Source organism: Chrysochloris asiatica, unplaced genomic scaffold (genome assembly GCF_000296735.1).
Source record: "Chrysochloris asiatica unplaced genomic scaffold, ChrAsi1.0 scaffold00002, whole genome shotgun sequence".
Classification (NCBI taxonomy): domain Eukaryota; kingdom Metazoa; phylum Chordata; class Mammalia; order Afrosoricida; family Chrysochloridae; genus Chrysochloris; species Chrysochloris asiatica.
The window spans coordinates 26,859,395-26,865,227 of NW_006408520.1; the positions used below are offsets into that span (position 1 = coordinate 26,859,395).

The window sequence follows — 5,833 nt, forward strand, 5'->3', positions numbered from 1 at the left end:
GACGCCTGAGATGGAGGCAGAGACTATGACGTGGCGCGATGGAGCAGCTGGAGACTTTGGATCCAGAGAAGGAGAGCGACTGTGTGCTGAAGACTAGGGAGTGGGGGGAGGGGGGGGCAGGCATGCAGGGTATACCCTTTGGTTGATTGATGATGAATGAACGGGATTGTAACTATGGCAATGAAATGATATACGATACAATGAATGTAAAACCAATGTTCTCCCATGTAAACTATCACATAATTCACACTAAAATATTTTTAAAAAAACAACAAAGATGGTGAAAGCCTAAATGTCCATCAACAGAAGAATGGTTAAATAAACTTTGCCATATACACACAATGAAATAATGATGAATTTGCCAAGCATTTCACAACATGGATGAACCTGGAGTTCATTATGCTGAGTGAAGTTAGTCAATCACAAAAGGACAAATATTGCTGTAACCAATACTATGGAAGGCTAAGAGGAGGTTTTCTTGGTAAAAGAAACCATCTATGATGGTTACGGGGGGTGGGGGGGGAACGATGATTATTCACAGGGTGACAGGTCAGGCAATGTACAATGGGAGGGAAGATGGTATAGAAAAGATGAAGCTAGTGGGAGACACAGAGAGAGAGTGAATAGATGTAAAAGCTATTAACTGGTGGTATAAGAAGGGGATTGCAATCAGTGTCATGAAGCAAAGCATATGATTTGCTGAATGTAAAACTGATGATCTAGTCTGTAAACTTTCACTCAATTCACAATAAAAAGTTTAAAAAATACACATGTGTGTATGCATATACATACATACATATATAAAATTATAAACAATACTACATAAACACCTTATAACAGCAGATATCATACATGTCAAGAGTCATTACTATAAAATGAAATAATAATCTTGACCTAAACCGGTTGATGTCAACTCCTGATAATCCTGTATGTGTCAGTGTAGAATTGTGTTCCACAGGGTTTCAAAAGTTGATTTTGTGGAAACAGATTGTCAGGCTTTTCTTCCAAGGTACCCCTACGTGTACTAAAATGGTCATTTTATTGGTTAGCAGATGAATGTGTTAACCATTTTCACCACCTAGGAGCCCCAATCTTGACACAAGAAGTTAAATCAGTGTCAATAAATTAGTTATTTAATCAGTGAAAATCTTAAGTGATAATTTTTGTCTCAGTAGATTCTGTTACAGGCAGTGGTACCTGCTTAAACATGTACATTATATTAATTCAAGTTTAACGTGTTAAACTTTCACCTACCATTCACAATGTTCTATTCTATGAAATTTCTTATCTTACCCCAAAGTTAACAGCAGAAATCTTTCCTCATCTTTTTAAAATAAAGTTTGATCCAACCTCAAATCCAAACACCCTATAATATTTACAATAAACTCACAAGTTTGGAGATAAAATAGAGGAAGTAGTAGGAGATAAGGGAAAAGAACAGAAAGGAAAGGAAGAGAAAGCAAGGGAAGAGAACAGAATTCCACAACGTAATCCTAATTATAAAATGCAACTCCAGAAAGTGTTAAGATCTTATACCAACCATTCATTTATATATAAAAGAGGGCTTTTTTTTTTAAGCTTTTATTGTTGAGTGATAGTCTACATGGCAGAACATCAGTGTTGTATTCAACCAATAGCATCTTGTTTCATTGTAATGATTGTTGTTAAATGCCTCTGAGTCGACTCTGACACATAGCGACCCTGTACAGGGTTTCCGAGGAGTAACTGATGAGCTTGAACCACCAACCTTGCAGTTCAAATGGCTTTGCAGTCTGGCGCATTAACCCACAGCACCACACCAGGACTCTAGTGTAATGATTACAATACCTTTTTTTGATGTGCACAAAACAAACAGGAATATATAATTGTTTAAACAACCAAAGAACACATTTTGCAAACCAGCCCCCTGCCTGTCAGCCCACAACCTTTCTTTTTCCATGAGTCTAGAGTTCTCGGATGCTCTGTCTTCCCATGTCCTCATCTCTATCTCTGGCAAGGATCCCACACTCTGCCCACATTCTTCCCTCTTGGTGGTCCCAGGGTTCTCTGCTCCTGGAATGCAAGATCGATCACTCACTGCTTTTTGTTACATATCTTCTACCTTTACAATTGTGACAATCACAATTAGTCATGACAACAATTACTTCTCTGGGTATGGTCCCACTCTCCACTCTTCTCCATGGAGTTGGTTCTGACTCAGAGCTACTGAGGCTGTAAATCTTTACGGGAGCAGAAAGCCTCATCTTTCTTCCGTGGAACAGCTGGTAGTTTCAAACTGCTGACCCTGAGGTTAGCAGCCTGATCCGTAACCACTACGCTACCAGAGCTCCTTATGATAACAATTGTTGTTAAAGTGTCAAGTGGGTTCCGACCCACAGTGACCCTGCACAGGGTTTCCAAGGAGCGACTGGTGAGCTTGAACTGCCAACCTTGCATTTCAAACGGCTTTGCAATCTGGCACATTAACCCACAGTGCCACACCATGACTTCATGATAACAACTACTCACTATTAAATCAAAAGAATCCTATCCCGGTCTCCTTTCACCTGACCCATCTAGACAAAATAGAAACTATTCAGTGGGGATTCTATCTTCTCCCATTCATTCTGAAACTACATTCAAAAGAGGACTTTTTATTTTTCTTTAAAGTTTTCCATCTTCCTCAAATTTTAGACATGAACATGTGTTTCCTCTCTAATAAAGTGGGAAATATTATCTAAAAAATAACTTTTACTTTATTTCAACTTTGGCAAATGTAAAGAGTTTACAATGAACAATATCATCTACTACATCATATTTGTTATGCTACTATTAGTCAGCCCAATTTTATTGCAAGGGATGAACCTACATAGTCTGCCCTAATAGACCCACCACATCATTTGCCAGCCACATAATTCGAACACACATATGTATATAACTGTATTATATAAATTCTGACTTCTAAATGAAAATATAAATATTTTTTCAATTTTTTTGTACTATAAAAAGCTAATAGTAAATTTAAGAAAAATATTAAATAAGAACAAGACTAGATTCAAATGAAATAAAGAGAAGAGTCTGTCACTTGTACTCAAGTATTTCATTTAGGAAGACAGGAAAGGATGTTTACTCCTCACTGGCCAAGTTCCCAGGGAAGAAGAGAAAAAGCTGTTAATGTCTCTATTTCAGAAATATAAAACAATCTGACCTGAAATATATCACAAAATGTTAAGACTACCCATCAAACCCACTGGGTATGATTTATTTATCCACAATTATATCTAGGAGGAAAGTCAAAGGTCATTTAGTATAACTCTTGACTTTAGTTTGACTCTGCTTTTATGAAAGCAGGTTCAAAGCAGCTAAGTGATTTGCTTAAGGTCACAAAGAAAATCAGTGAAATTATTGAGTTAGCTAGCATATTAGTCTCCTGACTCATAGTTCGATGCTTTTTTTTTTTGCCATATACTGTATATCTTAGAGGAATTATGTGGAACACCTGGTTCCCAGTATTTGAACTACATCTTGCTCTTATCTTACTTGTATTAATTAATGGATGAACGCACTTGGCTCTGTAAATAAGCACTGGACTGAGAACCACAAGGTTGGCAGTTTGAGCCTACCAGCCTCTCTGTACATGAGAAAGATGAAGTTTTCTGCTCCACCAAAGATTTACAGCCTCAGAAACCCTATACAGAGTCGCTATTAGTTGGAACCGATTTGACAACACTTAACAAAAATAAATGGATATTATGTTTCTTATGTTAGGAATACTAGCAGGACACATTTCTTCTCCTTATATGTCACCCAATACAAGCTTCTGAGTCTCAGGGAAGAATATTCACAATCAGAATGCAAGAACCAGTAGAACCTGAAATCAAATGGTGTTTGGCTTTTCGATCTTTTGCTTTTTAAAAAAATTTCACTTACTCAAAACATTCACTGAATGCTAGGTCCAGGGGATGTACAGAAAAATTATACAACCCTTTTTTCTTTCAGGTATTAAATTTATTTAAAAAGACATGCAAGCCAAGCATGATTTGAAGAAGCACCAAAATTTTTACATAAATGTAGGTCATATTGTGCTATTCTTTTTGCACTTATTTTTTAAATTATTATTTGAGAAGATAGAGAATATGTTGTTAAGTGCTGTCAAGTCAGTTCTGACTCACAGTAATTCTATATAGAGATTTCAAGGAGCAGCTGGTGAGTTTGAACCACTGTCCGCACAGTTAACAGTTCAGTGCTGATCCTACAGTGTCACAACAGGGCTTTAGTGCAATGAAAAGAACTAAGTATATGGGGTCAGGCTGTTGTTGTCAAGTGCCATCGAGTCAATTCCAAGCCTTGCAGTTCAAATGGCTTTGCAATTCCGACCTTGCAGTTCAAATGGCTTTGCATTCTGGCGCATTAACCCACAGTGCCATACCAGGACTCTAACACTGCAACTATAATAAAGCTTCATTCAGTTTCCTCATCTACAAAATGAAATTATTACAACTACCTTGATTGCTATGAGTCGGAACCGACTCCAAGGCACCCCCACCACTATCTTGATAATATGAGGGTACTTCAAAAAGCTCATGGAAAATTTTCATGATCTTTTAATTCCATTTTTCCATGATGTTTGTGAAGTCCCCTCATACAATTTCTAAGCCTCACAATGGCTATGTATAGGCCTAAGTATGCTTTCCTAGCAACAGTACAGTTCTTGCATATAGTTAGCACTAAAATAGATACTGCTAGGCTCTCCAGGTAAAGATGTCAAAGTGTGGCTACAGCTTTCTGCTGACAACATTCAGCCCATCTGGCAAATTTGTCCAGATTGAATATGCTTTGGCTGCTATAGTTGGAGGAGCTCCTTCAGTGGGAATTAAAGGTGCAAATGGTACATTGTTAGCAACTGAAAAGAAACAGAAATCCATTCTGTGTGATGAGTGAAGTGGAACTAATTACCAAGCATATAGGTGTGGTGCATAGTGGCATGGATCCAGATGACAGAGTACTTGTAACGGAACTCGAAAACGAACTCAGCAGTACTATCTTGTTTACCAAGAAGAGTCCATTCTCTCAGCACAGCTGGTACAGAGAGCACCCAGTCAGGTGGTGTACATCTATTTGGAGTTTGTTTATTTATTTGTGGTTGGAATGAGGAGCGACCTTATTTATTTCAGTCAGATTCATCTGTAGCCTATTTTGCCTGGAAAGTCAAGGCAAAGGCGAAGAACTATGTGAATGGGAAAATGTTCCTAGAGAAAAGATATAACAAAATTCTAGAACTAGAAGATGCCATCCATACAACCATCTTAACACTAAAGGAAAGTTCTGAAGGGCAAAATGATAGAAGATAACATAGAAGTTGATATATGCAATGAAGCTGGATTTAGGAGGCTTACTCCAACTTAAATTAAAAATTACTTGGCTGCCATAGCACAATAATGAAGCTAATGAATAATCTGGGATTTCGTATAATCTGTCTACTCTTAAATATGTTTAAAGTATGTTTTGTTTTGCAGACTTTTTGTATACTTATTTCCACATGGTTTAATGGACTGATGTTTTTAAATGACACAAATCATAAACTGTTAAAAAAAAAAAAAAAGACTGCCTAGGTAACATGTATCCTTCCATTATGCTACTAAAAAAACAAAACAAAAACAACTCATTTTGTTAGCTACAGCAACGTACACAAACTAAATTCTCAAGTTACCAGACTTTTTTTTGGAATGATATGTAGACCCAGTATGTAATAGTTAAATAGTCATCTACAACCATGATAGACAAACAAGATAAAATCCAACATACTTATGATGGCAGAGCAGCAAGACAAAAAGAGTGGGTCACTGATGACTTT

General features: G+C 37.1%; 1 pseudogene; it reads left to right on the forward strand.

Moving 5' to 3' along the window:
• Nucleotides 1-4,740: 4,740 nt before the first annotated feature.
• On the forward strand, nt 4,741-5,418 carry LOC102827304 (annotated as a pseudogene).
• Nucleotides 5,419-5,833: the final 415 nt, after the last annotated feature.